The sequence below is a fragment of the Leptonychotes weddellii genome, chromosome 4 (genome assembly GCF_054177405.1).
Source record: "Leptonychotes weddellii isolate Sample4059 chromosome 4, ASM5417740v2, whole genome shotgun sequence".
NCBI lineage: Eukaryota > Metazoa > Chordata > Mammalia > Carnivora > Phocidae > Leptonychotes > Leptonychotes weddellii.
Genome location: NC_138372.1, coordinates 14,641,982 through 14,659,309, shown reverse-complemented (window position 1 = coordinate 14,659,309; position 17,328 = coordinate 14,641,982). Strand labels below are relative to the sequence as shown.

Below are 17,328 nucleotides of genomic sequence, written 5' to 3'. Positions count from 1 at the left end.
CTTGCTGTAACTGTGGAACAGTGTCTTCAGATTAGCCTCCTCTCCGCGTCGGCTCCAGCACACCCATCCTACATACAGCTCACCGGTCCCTCTCTTATTGTTGGGGCAGGGACGAGGCACCTGCCTGTCCCCTGCAGGGAGTGAGGGATGGTGTCTGGGCTTCAGTGCCTTGGCTTCCTGCATTCAGGAAGGATGGTGAATAAAAAAAAAAAAAAAAAGGAAGGATGGTGAATGTGTAGACCTGTGATAGCACCTTCCTCCAGTTTGGCACTTTATTCAGAATTGGGAAATTGAGTATACCTTGCACTTCTCAAAAATCTGACCATCTTATAAGAAGAGTATGGTGGACTGAAGTACATTTGGATAACATAAGTTTTTTTATAAAAATTTATTCTTCCCATTCTCCAAGTCTACCGTTTCTTGGATCTCGCTTCTCTTTTTGAAAGCATTCCTTTGAAATGCCCAGAAAGGAGCTTTTAGATCACTTTGTTTAAACAAGGGAAAAAAAGTGTATGGATGGGGTGTGTTGTTTATCCAACTCAGGATTATTGTTATTAGTAGAACATAACCGAAACAACATTCTTAAGAATATTGGGGGGTGGGTTTAAATGGGACTTAAGATGAGTGGGTTTCACTGTTTTCTGTCGAGTGTATGTACATGTTTGGGGCAGAGATGCTGACTCAGGCATCTCTCTTGCAAACACTTTTTTTTAATCCTTGGTTTGTGCTACACTCCACCCTCTCCTCTTTTTCCTCGCTAAAAATTTAAATAATAGATGGGGGAGGCAGGTTTCAATTTAAGGACCGGTAACCTTGGCAGATCCCTTTTGAATAGCTCTTTTTATCTGAATAATTATGGCTCTTTGGTAAAATTACAACTTCTTGCTTGTGTTTCACCTCTGTGTTTGCAATGTCTCCAGTCTGTGCCCCCTGACGAGGTGGGGCGGGGGGACGTTTAATGAGCCTTTGTGGGAGAGTGAGAGCTGCACGCAGGACCCCTGAAAGCCATTCTAGGAACCAGCTGTTCCCGCCTTGAGGTCCGTCAGCATAGGGAGTGGACTGGGAGTTGAGATCGCCGATAGCAAATACTGAGTTTTAAGTCCCAGTCTTTTATTTCCCTCCAAAGAAATGAAGCTGGAACATAAAAGTATTAACACACCAAGCAACTTATTCTTTCCCAAGGTAAAGACTTGTGAACAAGTTCACTTAGTGCTCAGCGGAGCGGCTTCCCTTTCCCTACAAAGAAGCTATTCGGCCGAAAATTGTTCTTTCTGGGGACTGACACAGACATGTCTGTAGCCCCCAGAAATCTGATTTCTTTTTTCCAATTTGCTGTTTATAACAGTTTTAAAACGTATTACTTGAGTCTTTTCCTCTTATGCAGTGATTCAAAATAACAGCCTTTTGGAAGTCTTCAGGATGACAAGCCAGTCTTGGTTGTGTCTCCTATATTAACTGCCCAGGGGTGGGAGTAGGCTGGGTCCATTAGGAGCCAGCGATGCTGCAAGCAGCGGTCTTCCTCTTGCCCCAGCAACTTCCCTTGTCTGACCAGCGCTACTCATCAGAGCTGCAGTGCTGCGAAGCTTTATTAGAAGTGCAGGACGGGGGGGCGCCTGGGTGGCTCAGTCGTTAAGTGTCTACCTTCGGCTCGGGTCATGGTCCCAGGGTCCTGGGATCGAGCCCCACATCAGGCTCTCTGCTCGGCGGGAAGCCTGCTTCTCCCTCTCCCACTCCCCCTGCTTGTGTTCCCTCTCCCGCTGTGTCTCTGTCAAATAAATAAAATCTTTAAAAAAAAAAAAATGCAGGACGGGCGCCTGGGCGGCTCAGTCGGTTAAGCGTCTGCCTTCAGCTCGGGTCGTGATTCTGGAGTCTGGGGATCTGAGCCTCATGTTGGGTTCCCTGCTCAGCGGGGAGTCTGCTACCTCTCCCTCTGCCCCTCCCCCTGCTCGCTTGCTCGCTCTCAAATAAATCTTAGGGGCGGGGAAAAAAAAAAGAAATGCAGGAGGTCAGGCGGGGTAGGGTACCTAGCTGGCTGACCTGGAAGATTGTGTGACTCGACCTCACGGTCGTGATTTTGAGGCCCACGTTGGGTGTAGAGATTACTTAAATGCAGGAGCGCAGGCCCCAGACAGACGAGATCTGCATCCACAGGCCACTCCTATGCTCTTAGAGGTTGAGAAGCCTGGACCTGGGGCCTGGGACCTCTTCCACCCCCAGTAGGCAGAGTTACAAAGAGATGTATGTATGTATTTAGTGTCCTTGCACTGCTACCCTCGCACTTCGTGCAGAGAAAACCGCTACAAGGTATAACCTAAAACGCAGTTCTTGGCTTTGTATTTACAAATATGTGGAGACCAGTTGTCTTATGGGCTGTGACCACACTGAAGCACAGAGACTCTTTTTTTTTTTTTTTTTAAAGATTTTATTTATTTATCTGACAGAGAGAGTGATAGTGAGAGCAGGAACACAAGCAAAGGGAGTGGGAGAAGCAGAAGCAGGCTTCCCGCTGAGCAGGGAGCCCGATGCGGGGCTCGATCCCAGGACCCTGGGATCATGACCTGAGCCGAAGGCAGATGCTTAACGACTGAGCCACCCAGGCGCCCCTGAAGCGCAGAGACTCTTAATCAGCTTTTTTATGCCGTGCATCAAAGCAGTTCTTGGTAGAAGGTATTATGAAGCCTGAGATTGTCCCCCTTATATTTCTGACCACTCGTTAAGCCCAAACTACTGTGTACTACAGACGACACTGGGACAATTTGTTGACGTTACCTGAAATACAGGTTGCCATTTGGACGTCTTCAATCCCTGGGGAAATCTTCCTGTGTATTAATGAGCCTTGTTGTTTAGAATTACTCTTACCTTTCTGCAAAATTAAAAAGAAATGAGTGTCCCTTTATTTCCGTGAAATCCTAATCCAGAGTGAATTTGTTTGTTACTTTAACTCTCCAGTGAGTGGTCTGTGCAGTCAGGGACTTGTTGATCAGACCCTGGTTAATATTTGAAGCTGATTCTGGTACTGAAGAACCTGTTTCAAATGCCCGAGGGATGATTTATCTCTGTCTAAACAAGCTACTGAAGTGAAATGAGCATTAAAGCCTGTCCTTCCTGTTACTGAATCATGGAGGAGTATCACATCCTTTCTCTGTGGCATTGTAATGTTCTGTTTGCTTAGTGTTAAAGAGGACTGTGAACAGAGTTCAGTGTGATGAAAAGCCAGCATTTTCATTTTAAGGAGATTATCACCCCTTTGCCAACGCCTTGTGTCCCACACCCGCCTCCAAGGCACAGGGTTGTGTCAACAGCTACCTCTGATTCTGAAGGCTAACGGTTCATCGCCCCAAGCCCCAGGCATCGTGTGGACCCCAGTATTGCTGGGGATTTGATCAGCAGCATTATTGGGATGCTTTGTTCATTAAAAAACAAACTAAACATTCGTACATGGTAGCACTTAGATATTTCACTGACTCCGGGCCAGGTCAAGAGTCTAGTAGACACAGAAAACCGCCTCTCCATCTCCTACATGCCAGACCTTTTGTTCTTAGGTCTGGCTGTTAATTGGGCCAAGGAGTCTGCCAGCTGGTCGGTACAGCACATACATAGGTAGGTGGGTGTTGAAATGGCAAGTTTGAGAAGTCGTGTCACCTGGTTTCAGATGATTCTACCGTTTACCTTGAAACTAAGCAAAGTTACTTTGCTTTGTCTTAGTTTCCCCGTCTCTTAGAAGGGAGCAATATTTGCTGCGTTGTGTACCCTCCCACACGGAAGATCAAGCAGTAATAAACGTCATTGGGGTAAAATGCTGTGTATTATTCTTTGTAATTAGAAAAAAACTCTAGTCTTTGTGAGTGAATGCCATGGAATCTTTTCCACAAGTCTTCTAAAAGGGATCATGGAGGGGCGCCTGGGTGGCTCAGTCGTTAAGCGTCTGCCTTCGGTTCAGGTCATGATCCCAGGGTCCTGGGATCGAGCCCCCCATCGGGCTCCCTGTTCAGTGGAAAGCCTGCTTCTCCCTCTCCCACTCCCCCTGCTTGTGTCCCCTCTCTAGCTGTCTCTGTCAAGTAAACTAAAAAATCTTAAAAAAAAAAATAAAATAAAAGGCGTAATGGAGCCACGTAGCCAAGCTGCCCCACACCCCCTCTCTCAGAACTTCAGCGTGCACCTTATGCTGGAAGCCCTTAGAGCTAAAATCATGACTGGACAGGTGTTCAATCATCCTGTTACATAAATCTTTCCTCTTGGCTGGTAAGGAAAATGAAGCTAACGGCCAAGCCGTAAGCTGCCTCGATTCTGTTTGTTTGCAGGGTCATGTTGAAAGGTATTTGAAACACGTTTAGAATGTGTGTCGAAGATTTATGTCTTTGTGGTGGGCAGGTCCAGCCCTAGAGGGGAGCTTCCGATGTTTTGATTGTCATTGCCAAGATCATCAGGAACAGGTGCCGTGAGCTTCAGAGGCAGGGCTGTGGGGGGCACCAGGGAGCACGATGCAATGCAGAAGAATCACGTGTATCTCATTTTTTATTTACCTCTTGAGACTTTAGTGAAAAATATTATTCACGAGTCGAAGTACATGGAGCCGGCATTTCTGTTTCCCCTTCCCCAGCAAATAAACCACAGGACCAGTTTTATCGAATGAGTACAGCATACTGCTAACCAAAGCACATCACTTTTCCAAAAATGCATACGTTTCAGACGAATTGGTGACATTTCTTCATATGGTAAGATTTAAGTATCTTTTCTGAGCCTCATGAGATTTTGGGAAGAAGGAGGTTGCAGAATTCATCTCATAGTGACTTGCCAGGAGTGGTGTGTCACCTTCTAGGTGACACTGGTCTGCCTTTAGTACCGGCACCTGCCATTACTGCCCCGAGCCTTTGCTGTATCCCACCCAGCTGTATCCCTCCCAGGAGAGGCAAGAGCATGATCCCTGAAGAAGCAGATCCTACTGCCAAATGGCCTCCATCCCACAAGCAGAAGTGACATGTTGGCTCTTCCCATACTGTGTCTTCACACTTTCTCATTCATGAGGCTGGTCTGAATTTTCCCTGAAGTTAGTCCGAAGAACTTGATCTCACAGAGGGGCCTTCATCTGCTCCCACCCCTCCCCCCAGCACGCTTAAGGAAAAGAAAAAAAAAAAATCCCTGCTTTCAAGGACTTGGCTCAGGCTCCCTAGGCCAGGGCCTGTGGAGAGAGACCGTCTCAGCCAGAGCGGGAGCCAGGCTTCTCTCAGCACCCAGAATGGCAGCTTGAGTCCCAGATCTGTGTTAGTCCTGGCCAGAGGAGGCAGGTCCCGGGCCACAGGAAGTTGGGGGCACATCCCGGGGAAACCGGAAGGCCTAGGCGGCCACTGCCTGGGTTAATCATTGCTAGTCTGCACACTCGTATCTTGGTTCCCCTCCTCCCCTCCATTATTCTCTGGCTTATTTATGTTTCTTTTTTTTTTTTTTTAAGATTTTATTTATTTTGACAGAGAGGGACAGCGAGAGAGGGAACACAAGCAGGGGGAGTGGGAGAGGGAGAAGCTGGCTTCCCGCGGAGCAGGGAGCCCAATGCGGGGCTCGATCCGAGGACCCTGGGATCATGACCTGAGCCGAAGGCAGACGCTTAACGACTGAGCCACCCAGGCACCCCTTTATTTATGTTTCTAACCAAGGGAACACTTAACTGCTCCCGGCTCTTTTTATGTTCCTGGACAAATGTGTTCCCCTTCGGGCCCAAGTGTTCTCTCTGAAAGGAAGTTGGACGTGTAGAAGTTGTCAGACATGAACTAGGAAAGAGACATGGGGGCCTCCTCTCTTCGCCTCCACTCCCACACCCACCTACCCCCTTGAGGAAGCACTAGGCAGTGCATTTGGAAAACCACCCAACTAGGCAGCCTCTAAGGACTTCTCTCCTTTTATCAGTCTGCAAGTTGTCTCTGGTTAGTTTATGCTGCCGTTTTTGCTGCAAATTCTCCCATCTGCAACATGCACTGCTTCTCTGGATGAAAGAGCATCCAAGCAGTGCTAGACTACCCAAGATTCTGGAACTCAAGGGAAATGTTTATTTTTGTCTTACTGGGAGCCAGAGTTCGGGGAGTTAGGGCTGGGCTGGGTCTTACTTAGGTCTGCAGCAAAAACCGCTCCAGTCCCAGAAAAGGAATCAATGTGTTTAGTGCTAGACTGTTCTAGCTCCCTGAGTGTAGGGGCTCTGACCACCTTATTCTCCACTGTTGCCCCAGTAGCCACATGATATGTTCTCAGCTGGGAAAAATGAATGAACACCTCAGCATCCGCTAGAAGCTCTTCTGTGCCAGTAAGATCCCAGCAGAGAGCTTTCTATTGCTTTCATGTGACCAGGGCTGCCCCCACCTTTGGGCTTGTCTCTTTTGTCCTCAAAATAGGGACTCCCTAGCTGTGTTTGCATTCATGAGCCAAAGACTTCTGTAACCCAACAGTGGGGGCCCCCGGGGCAGCCAGCATCAGCATGAGCCGCCCAGCCATCCTGTCTCGTTCTCACTGGGGTGGAACTGTCCTCCCAGTCACCCCTGCGGCTCTGGTTTCCCAGCCCCTCCTAGACCTTTCTCATGCTCCATGGATAGCACGCCTTGGGGACCCACCGCTTTTGAGGTTTCTTCCCCTGCTTTTCCTGCTGGGCGGCCTCTGTCCCCACTTTTCTCCCCTTTGATCCGGTGCGGGGAGGGGGGACAGAGAGAGGAGTTCTTGGCAGGAGGCAGTTGCCCCCTTTTGGACTCCCTCGTGCCTTATTCGGAGTTTACTGTTGTGCCACCCACGTTTTCATTCTCCAGCCTTCTTAGATGTCAGATGTTTTGAAGCCAGCTTTCATTTTTCAGCAGTTGGGAGGGCAGGGGTGGTGGCTAGGTTGCAGTGTATTAAGTGTTTGAAAAAGAAAAGGCTTGTGCCCAGAGGCAGCCGTGCGTGAGCGGTCAGTCCTGAGTGGTTTGGATTGAAATAGGCCAGGGAAAGTAAAGCTCTGGGGTCTTTGTCCAATCTTCCCTCCAGTCCCCAGGCTCCATGCCAGGCTGCATGCCCAGCCCCCTACGGCACGTGTGGCCTTCACCCCAGGGGCCCTGACAGTCTCAGAATGGTGCCCCCCAGAACACGCTGGAGATTATAAGCCTCTTGCATTGAGGTTTTGTCTAAAGAGGAAAATGCTGTAATCGAAAGCTCCTTGATTATAAAGAAGGAATAGAGAGGCTTGGCATAGAAGAGCCTTCGTTCCTTGGCCTACTCAGCCAGGGTCGGGCACATGCAGTCCCCCAGCGCCAGGAGGACCTTAGGCCCTTGGGGGAGCTTGGAGTCTGCCCATCCAGAGCATGAAAGGTCACAGCTGCAACTGCTCACCTTGTGCGTTTTCGTGCCGCTGCTGCCTCCGTCTGCCCCCCTTGCGCTGACTCAGGTGGGGCACCTTGGTCTCCACTCACAATCTGGAGTGGTACCATTGGCCATTAGCTAATTACCATTAGCCAGAGTTGGGAGCCCGTGGCCTCTCTGTCTCACAACAGGGAGGGGAAGAGGGCTCTCTGGGGGAGTAGTCGAAGCAGGAAAAGACACTGGGACTGTGATCCGAATTGCATTCAAGGATCCATCTGGCCCAGGGTCCAAAAAGCGGGAGGATGGGAGGCGATGTGGTGCTGAGTTCCGAGAACTCTGGAATTTGTGTGTCCTTCCCGAGATGCGTGAGCCCAGCCCTGCTGTAGGCCAGCCAGCCCAGCCCAGCGCTTGCTGCCCTGGAAGGCCGTTAGGCGTTCAGCCAGCCTGTCTCAAATGGGATTTTATTCCACTAAGCATCTCCCGGGACCAGTGCCCTAATGAACATACCTGTCTGGGGCAGTTGGAATGCCACAGAATCCCTGCTGCACCACCATCTCCCAGAAGTCCCTTGACCAACCTCATTTAACTTGTCTCCTTACAGCTTTGAACCAACTATACAGCCCTGGTGCATCCTGAGGAGGATCCAGGCCCTGTCCCAGTGCTGGGCAGGAAACCAAAGGGTCCTCTGGGGAGGGGGGGTGGGGGAGGGGCACAGAGTAAGCAGGCGATGTACCAGGCCTCTGTCCGCAGTCCCAGGGCCAGCAGTTGTCTTCCTCCTGCCCTGACAACGTCGTTCTACCAGCGCTGCTAGACGAGTTGCCTGTGGTCCGGGAGCACCAGGCACATGGCAGAGCTTTCTTAGAAATGCAGGAGCGCGGGCGCCTGGGTGGCTCAGTCGGTTAAGCGACTGCCTTCGGCTCAGGTCATGATCCCAGAGTCCCGGGATCGAGTCCCACATCGGGCTCCCGGCTCAGCAGGGAGCCTGCTTCTCCCTCTGACCCTATCCCCTCTCATGCTGTTTCTCTCTCTCTCTCTCTCAAATAAATAAATAAAATCTTTAAAAAAAAGAAAAGAAATGCAGGAGCGCAAGCTCCAGACCCTCTGCATCAGGATCAGGCCACTCCAATGCTGTTCAGAGTTGGAGAAGCTCTGGGCTGGGGCCTCTTTCCCACCCATGGCTGACGAGGGCTTGCCGGAGGGAGAACTTGACTCAAGGCCTGGGAAGAACTGGTGGCTGATCCACACTTCCCCTCTGCCTTTTCGCATCTGCAGGTGGGGTTGGAGGTGGAATGAGGATGAGGCATGTCCTCATTATTAATTCGAATCTCTTCTTGGTTGGGTGAGAATCTTGGTGGAGAAACATGGCCCTGGTCCCAGTGCCCAGGGGACTGAAAACTCCGGGGCCTGCATGTCTCGGTGCAGAGGCTGATGTAAGGGTTGCTGTGGTCCCAGATCTGTTCCTTAATGAAATGCAGTCCGGGTGGCTGGAAAGATGGGGAGCGGGTGGGGGCGGGGAGAGGTGGGACTGACAGTCCCTTGAGCACAGCAGGTGCTCAATAAATAAGTTGAATAAATGAATACAAGGCTTGAGTCCTCCCTAACTTGTCTGTGAAGTGGGCCTGTTGGCTTCTGACCTCAGAGGGTCCCTTTGGCTTGGTCCGCTAATTCTAAATGGTTGGTGAGACGGACGTTTGTCTCTACCCCTTTTGCAGACTGTTTCCCCAGTTATTAGAGCAACGGAGTGAGATCCAGAGGTCTCAAGGATCCCCTCTGACATCAGTGTTGTTTGTGACTCGGGGCATGATCATGGGGTCACCGTCACCCATGTCCCCCAGAGCTCTGGCCCTGAAGACACACTCCCTGTCCCCTCCATTCATCCAGCGTTGCTCCTGGAAGAGGAGCCCAGGGGAGAAGAAAGGGAGATGTGCAACACACAGTGAGGCCCCAGAGCTGCTGCCGCTGATTTGCACCTGACCTTGGGCAAATCTCTTCCCCTCTGTGGGCCTCAGCAGGTAGACTAAAAGTGATCCCAGTGGTACCTTTCTGCCTGGATTTTCAACTCTGGACCTGACCCCTCCTGCCTCCTGCGGCTGTCCCTCCACTTCGTTAGACGCCGGGGCTCACCTCCCCCGCCCCGGGTTAGGCTGGGAGTGGGGAGCAAGCTGCCCACTCCAGGGAGGATGTCCAAGAGCCGCTGGGGGTGGAGTGGTCACGACGCGGCTGCTGCGAGGACTCACACCAAGCTTCCCTGTGCGGAGGACGCGATGTTGGGGCACAGGCTCCCCGCCCACCTAACCCAGCGCTTTTTCCTTCCTCCCCGCCCCTGCAGACACGCGGAGCCCATGGGGGCCTAGGGCGTGTCCCCCACCTTTCCCGTCGCCCCTACTTGCCCCAGAAGCTGTCCCCCTCCCCTTGGGGCACCGGCTATTGGCCGGATCGCTGGGTCCTCTCCCGGGCCCTGCCACAGTCTAGCCACGTAACTTTGAGCCAGTCTTTGCGCTCTCTGGTCCTCAGTTTCCCCACCTGAGAAATGGCACAGAGCGCCCGCCGCCGGGACCGCCGTGAGGGGCGACGGGCGCGCGGGGGCCGGCAGGGCGGGGGCCTCCGCCGCTCCCGCTCCCTCGCCCGCGGCTCGGGCTCCGCAGTGACGGGGGGAGCGGCGCCGGGGAAGGAGCGCTCCGCGGTCACGTGACGCCCCCCCTCCCCGAACTGCGGCGGCGGCGGCGGCGGCGGCGAACGCGAAGCCGCGTCCGAGCAGAGCTGCAGCGGCTGCCGCGGGCACCGGAGTGCCGAGCCCAGGACGCCCGGCCCAGGCCCGCGGGTGAGTCCGCCCCACCCGGGTGCGGCCCGGGGACGGGGAAGGGACGGGGAAGGGACGGCAGTGCCGCGGGCTCCCCTCGGCCGGCCGCCAGGACCCCGCGCAGGCGGGGACCCGGGGCCCGAGGGTCGGCGGGAGGGGGCGCGGGCCGGGTTGGCCGCGGCCGGAGGCGGGCGTGGGGGCAGGCCTGGGCTGAGCCGGCTGAGCCCCCCCTCCCCGCTTGCGGGGTTTTGTCCAGGCGGCCGCTGAGGCGGCGCGGGCGCCACCCCCCTGCGTGGGTGGGAGTCCCTCTTGCCCTCGGCCTGGGGAGGGGGCGCCTTGGGTGCAGAGGAGGGAACGGCGGAGAAGTGGGCGCTTTCCCTCGATCCCTGGGCAGTGGCCCCGGGCCTTAACGCCCCCCCAGGAGGAGGCGCTCCGGTCCTCAGAGGACGGAAGTGGGGGTCCTCAGGGGCAACGACCCTGAGCCGAGAGGGCGGTGATGTCCTTGCTTCCCCGGGGACGGAGCGCACTCCCCCCCGCCCCTGTCTCTGACCCGCCGCGGAGCAGGGCACCCGCGTCACGCAGTCGGGCGCCCCCTCGCCGCCTCCCTCCCCTGGCTCCGCAGGATCTGAGGACTCGGTGGGAATCCACAGGGCGGTCCCCACGCCCCGCAGACGCTTTGGTGCCAGCCTTGGGGTGCCTGGGCTTGGGCGCGCGCGCGGGCGCGCACACGCGCGCGCACACACACACACAGACACACACACCCCAGTTCAGGAGGCGAGAGCCCTCCCTTCGTGGTGGTTAGACCCCAACCTGTGCGTGACCCCCAAGTCCTTGTTGGGGCCATAGCACAGGCCTGGGCGGGGGGGGGATCAAGAAGGACACCCCACCCCTCACACATGGCACACTGGCATCTGTCCCCGTCTTCATTCCCTCCCTGGCGGTCGTCAGAGGCCAGCAGGAAGGGCCACTGAGAGAAGCTGGGTCAGGACAGAGCCAGAGAGAAAGGCAGAGGGAAAATGAAGTAGGAGGTGTCATTTCCTTCCAAAAGGGAGCTGGGTCCCAGGCTCTCAGCCCACCCTGCCAAGGGGGCAGTGATCCCTCCTTCCTGACCGTGTCTGGAAGAAGAAGCTGGGTGGGGGGGAGGGTCTGTTTTCTAGTAATGGGAGGAAACATCAGCCAAGTTGCTCCTGAATGGGGAGAGGGCAGCAGCGGAGTGGGGGTGGGGGTGGTCTTGCCCAGCTGGCCCCAGAAATCCCCCTATTTCTCCATCCAGGCCTCAGCCACCCTCTGAGCTCCCCTCTCGCAGTTGGAGGGTCTGGAGAAGTGGAGGGGTGGCTTAATGGCCTCAGAAAGGATTCTAGGTAAGGATTAGTCCCCAGGTGGCATGAGCACCTTTCCCATGCACAGCAGTGTGTCAGGTGGGGTGTGTGCGTGAGTGCATGCACACTGAGGTCTCCATTGCACAGATGAGGAAACCGAGGCTTAGAGAGGCTAAATAACCTGCCCAAGGTCACGGAGTCGCCTCTGTCGGGGCTAGCGTCAGTTCTCTGACTCCTGATCTAGGTGGATCTTTGGGGGGTGGGGGGTGGGGTCTGTGACGAGTGGAGTGGTGCTGCTTGGGGAGGTGAGGCTGCATCTGGAGGGACGTGGGGAAGCTGGCTCAGGTTAAGGAGAACCCGTCCACCTTTCTTCAGGGGCCAGAACTCAGACCTTCTTCCTCTCCCAGAGCCCGGTGCTTGCTTTGCTGGCCCTTCCCACAGCCACGATGGTCCATCCCAGCCTGGGACTCCCAGCTTTCCTTGGTCTTCTCTGTGTTGCCTACCCGGCAGGGGTCTCAGGAGACCCCTCTCCTGGCTCTATTCACCCTCCACCCCTATGAGACCCTCTTGAACTGCAGAGGGTCTCCTTGGCCCCCGGGGGGGCGGGGGGGGAGGTCTCTACTGCTCAGGCCTCAGGACCCTGCAGCGTCTGCTCAGGCCTGGAGTAAGGGAGCCCCTGCTTTAGCTCCCCCTCAGCCGGCCCCACGTTCCAGGGCTGAGAGGCCCTTTGAGGACTCCTGGGCCAGGTCTGTCTTCCACACCACCTGTCTGTCTACGGAGGCCTGTGTCCTGCCGGGCAGCCACACGTACTGCAGGAGCAGCCGAGACCCACGCACAGCCAGACACAGACGAGAACACGCCCCGACTCACAAATACCCCGAGACCCAGACACAGCAACACACGGGCACACGCGCGGGTCGAGACCCCCGCCCCCAGCGCTGGCCGGCGCTGCAGACACCAGGAGACGCCCCACCCAGCACGCGGACACACACAGATGGAAGGGGTCGTCACGAGAAGAGCCTCCTCAGAAGCCCTCATCCGACTGACAGCTGCTTCTGTGAACCCCTCCCGGGCACACGCGTGAGCCCTACACACACATGGGAAAGAGCACGAGAAAGCCCCACGCCCTGAGAAATCACCCTGGCAGATACGCACCCACCCACACCCAGGCCACCACGGGTGCACACACGTGTGCATTACATCAGCTTCCTGCGTGTGGGACGTGAACTCCTCGTCACCCTGGGAGGGGGTGGCAGGGGCCCCTCTGACCCCCCCACCACCCCAGCAAAGCCTCATCTTCCTTCTTTTCTGCCTCACGTGAACCCCGCTCGGCTGACCCTGAGAATACTGGGGAAGTGCCTGGGGTTTCCCCCTCCGTGTACCCTCCTCTCCTGCCCCTTCCCTCTCCCCACCGGCCAGGTTGCCGCAGGAGCCTCTCCACCCTGCTGTCCCTGAAGGTGCTGCTCCACGGGCCCCTCCTAAGACAGGACACCCCCCAGCCCAAGAGGCCCCGGGGTTCCCTTTCCTTTGCCACTTTGCCAGGAGGCCTCGCCAAGTCCTGGCTTCTGCTTTGCCTTCCCAGCAAGGTTGGGGGCCAGCCGGTGTGAAGGGAAGGGAATCCTCTGAGATCCTCTGCCAGGCTGCACCCTGGCACCCTGGCTGTACCCCCTGAGAGGCTAGTGTTGTTGGGGAGCAGCTGCCAAGAGATGCTTCCGTGGGCTCTGATAAAGTCCCCAGGGCAGACGGATGCTACGTGGGGGCAATGAGGGGACTTTGCCATTCTCACTCGGGCACTCAGCCTCGGCTTGCCAGAGTGCTGGTTCTAAGTCCTGGCCTGGCCCTGACTCTTGCTGGCTGTGCAGCCCAGGCAAATCATCTCCCGTCTCTGGGCCCATCTCCAGCTCTGGGAGGCAGCTCAGCCTGGCCCACGAGTGTGAGGTGTGAGGTGGCAGCCCTTCTGCCAAGGAGGAAAGGAAGTTTGGCTCTGCTGGACATCATGGGGCGAGGTGGGGAGGGGCGGGGCTGGCTAAGGACTCCCAGCAGACTGAGAACTCTAGGTCCACACTAGGTTGAGCAGGGGCCATCAGCCCTGGGACTTCCTGTGATGGCCACCCTGGGGCCCACAGAGGGGGACTCGAGGGCAGGGCTCATCTGGAGGGATTTTTATGCCCCCAAAGTGCTCTGTTTTTAGGGCTGAAGACTAGCACTTACAGGCAGTGACTCAGAGAGGAGGAAGGGAGAAGAGGCAGAGGGGTGTTAGTGGAGAGACACCCCAAAACAGGGGAGTCCCACTGGAAGAAAGGAGCCAAACCTGTGATGCTCGTGCTGTGAGCTGGTACAAGGACAGGGATCTCGTTGACACACTTGATAAGCGTTTACTGAGCTGTAGTGTGTCCCAGGGACTGTGGCAGGCACCGGGGACAACAGAGGTGAGCTGGGTGTGGCATCATTTGGCCCCTTCCACAGCCCAGTGTGATGTTCCTGTGACCACGTCTGAGAGGAGGAAGTAAGGCTCAACGAGGTAGAGTGATGAGCCCACCCCACTAGTAAATACCTCTGCCAAAAGGAGCCACCCACCCCTGGGCAGCCTTTTGGAAGCGGAAGACTTGAGTTCAAATTCTGACTTTGCTACTGAATGGCTATACAACTTAAGGCAAGTTATTCCATCTCTCTGAGCCTCTGTTTCTTTCTTTTTTTTTTTTTTAAGATTTTATTTATTTGAGAGAGAGAGCACGAGCAGGGGCAGAGGGAGAGGGCGAAGCAGACTCCCCACTGAGCAGGGAGCCGGATGTGGGGCTCAATCCCAGGACCCTGAGATCATGACCTGAGCAGAAGGCAGATGCTTCACCAACTGAGCCACCCAGGCGCCCCCGAGCCTCCGTTTCTTTATCTATAAAATGCAGATCACCCACTTTATTTGCTGACAGGGCTGTTTGAAAGGTTAAGGAACCTAATGGAGGCCGGTACCCAAGGCGGCGCCCATCTGCTCCTCATGGTGGGGATTTGTTGGGGACTAAAAGGAGATGGGCTGGGAGTCATCAGGGATCCAAGTCCAGTCTCTGCTGTGTGATTTTGGACCAGCCACTTAGGCTCCGTGTGCCTCCTTCCTTCTCCATAGACCAGGGATGATGAGCCCTTGTTCGCCTGCCTACCTGGGAGTATTGTTTGTGCAGATCAGACATGACGGCTGGGAGCTGCTTTGAAAAACACAGAGCTGCACTCAGAGAGAGGAATGCACAGAAGGAAAAACAAACACCAGAAAAACATGAAGAACAATCTATTTTAAAAATGTCAAATATTTTATTACAGCGAGAAAAAAAAAATAAGCCTTTTCTTCAAGGTTTTGGGGTAGTGAGGATTTTTCCCCAGGACTTCACATTTCCAATTCGGTTGGCATTGCAATCACAGGAGATGGGTGGTTTCCTCCATGAGGGGTCAGGGCCTGGCACACGGCAGGCAGTCATAAGTGGTAATGGGGGCTCTTCGTGGAATTCCGAGCTGCACAGGGACAGGGGAGTGATGGGGTTTCTGGTGGCAAGACTGGCTTCAGCATGAGAGGTAGACATCGGGACACTGGCTTGGCTCCAGTGGAAGGCGTGTGTAGGGACGAGCTGGAGTCAGCTCATGGAGGGCCTTGAATGCCAGACTGAGGAGTTTGCATTTCTCTGAAAGCCAGTGCGGAGACCCTCGAGGGACTGGCTGAACCTTCTGTGGGCAGGCCTTGGGTCCAGAAGGAGGAGCTAGCCTGGCACAGTTCTCTGCCCTGCCCCGCTGTGTAAGAATGGCCCCATTGGGCACCTGGGTGGCTCAGTCGTTAAGCTTCTGCCTTCGGCTCAGGTCATGATCCCAGGGTCCTGGGATCGAGCCCCACATTGGGCTCCCTGCTCAGCGGGAAGCCTGCTTCTCCCTCTCCCACTCCCCCTGCTTGTGTTCCCTCTCTCGCTGTGTCTCTCTCTGTCAAATAAGTAAATAAAATCTTAAAAAAAAAAAAAAAAAAGAATGGCCCCATTGCCTGTTTCCCTGAGTCTCGTTTTCCTCGTGTGTGTAAAGGAGCATCTTTCCATCCCTGGGACAGGCGAGAGGACCAAGGCACCAAATGGTCAGGGGACTAGGGGACTGCCATCTGTGCTGGAAATCAGGAGACCCACATTCCCCCTCTCACCCCACCCCACTAGTTGGGTGATCTCAGGCAAGTCAAGCCCCCCTTTGCAGCTGTGGAATGGGTGGATGGGGTTTCTGCCTTTATAGGGCGGCTCGCGCGAGACTTCGCTGGTGAGACGGGGCTACCTGTGGCTCAGCTGTGTTGTGTCCCTGGGGGAATCCCGCTGTTTCTTGTAACTACCTGTTCCCCAGGCTCCCCTGGGAATTTGGGGCTGCTGAGATTTGGGGTGGATAGTGGGCGGGCACAGACTCCTGAGCCGCCAGAGAGGCCGTGACCCGCTCAAGGCCACAGGGGCCACCCGCCTGCCGCAGCCAGGCCATTATGGGAGGTGGAAGGGGGAGCCACGTGGGTCCAGCCCTCTGCTCTGCCCTTGAGGTCTCGGCCACAAGTCTGTGGGGAAAGACACCCTGACCCCCAGCTCAGAGGACAGCCTTCTTCAAGGTCCCACTCCTCTAAGTGAGGGCTTTCGGGGCGGGGTGGAGGCGGCTGATGGAAGGTGACCTCGGGAACTTTTCTCTTCTGCCGCTTGCATGCTCCATGCGGAAACTGCTGGGGCAGCCCCGAGTCCTCCATTCTCAAGAGTAGGGTGTCATCTACCTGCAAGGGTCTGCCAGGACAAGGCCCCCTGCTGGTGGGCAAACCTCCCACCTTCCTGCCTCTTCCTGATCTCGGAGGTCCAAAGAGAGGCTGTCCACCCCGGCAGACTGCTCGTGCCAGCCCTGAAAGCAGGCTGTGGATACCCCGGGCTGAAAGCTCTGTGTGTGCGGGCTCCAGCCTTGTCCCATTCACCACTTGCTTCCACCTGAGACACGGGAGCTCTTCCAGATGCATACGGGTGTCGTTTCAGTCCCTCCCCCAGGACCCCGAGCCCCAGACACAGGACTGGACAGAGCCTTTAGGGCAGAGCCGTCACCTGTCCCAGCCACCAGGCAGGCCCCAGACTTCCCTGGCTGGGGAGGTATGGCCTTCTGCCGTCGTCTGATGGGCAGGAGACACCTGGGACCTGTGCCCTGCCCCTGCCCCCGTGCCACATTGTTGGGGGCTGCCCTAGGTCAGCCCGGGTGGCAACATAACAACCACCAGGAAGGTTCTGGCAAGGGAGAAGCAGAATAGAGGCTGAGTGATAGAATACAGGTGGGGGGCATGAATTGAGTCCTTACAGTATGTGGGCCTGTGCTAAGCACTTTTCATGGATCTTATTTAATCCTCAGAGCAGTTATTAGACCCACTGAGGCTCAGAGAGGTTAAATGGCCTCCCCAAGGTCACCCAGCTGGTGTGTGGCCGGAGGTGAGATTTGAATTATGGTCTGTCTGACTCCACTTTTAACCACTTTGGCCTACTGCATGCAGAATTAGATGAGGTTAGGGGAAGGGTGCTGTAGAGAGGAACAGGCTGAGCCCTTAGGGAATGGTGGTAGTTCTGGGCAGGGGTGGGGAGGGGGTTCACACTCTGGAGCTGTCCCCACACCTTGAGGACACGGCCCTGAAACTCCCAGGTCCTCCTCCCTCCTTTCCCCCTTCCCTGTGGCCTGTCCCTGGGGCTCAGCGCCCAGGCTGGGTTGAGAAAAGAGGATGAATGAAGAGATTTTTTTTTTTTGTGCAGAGGTTCCCGGGCATGTACAATCCCACAGACCCTGGCTTCTCCTGGCCTGTGTCTGCATAAATTCCCAGCTTGGAAACCGAGAAATCCTCAGCATCAGAGCTGGAGAGGAGCCCATGGGATCAGCTGGTCCAAC

At 55.4% G+C, this 17,328-nt stretch overlaps 1 protein-coding gene across 2 annotated transcripts in view; it reads left to right on the top strand.

The window, feature by feature from the left end:
* The first annotated feature begins 10,035 nt into the window (after positions 1 to 10,035).
* RAP1GAP (RAP1 GTPase activating protein) overlaps positions 10,036 to 17,328 on the top strand; it is a 65,129-nt gene continuing 57,836 nt past the window's right edge. For both annotated transcript variants that reach the window (XR_014144710.1, XR_014144709.1), the window contains exon 1: positions 10,036 to 10,132. The gene's annotated coding sequence lies outside the window, so the exon portion shown is untranslated. The remainder of the gene's footprint in view (positions 10,133 to 17,328) is intronic.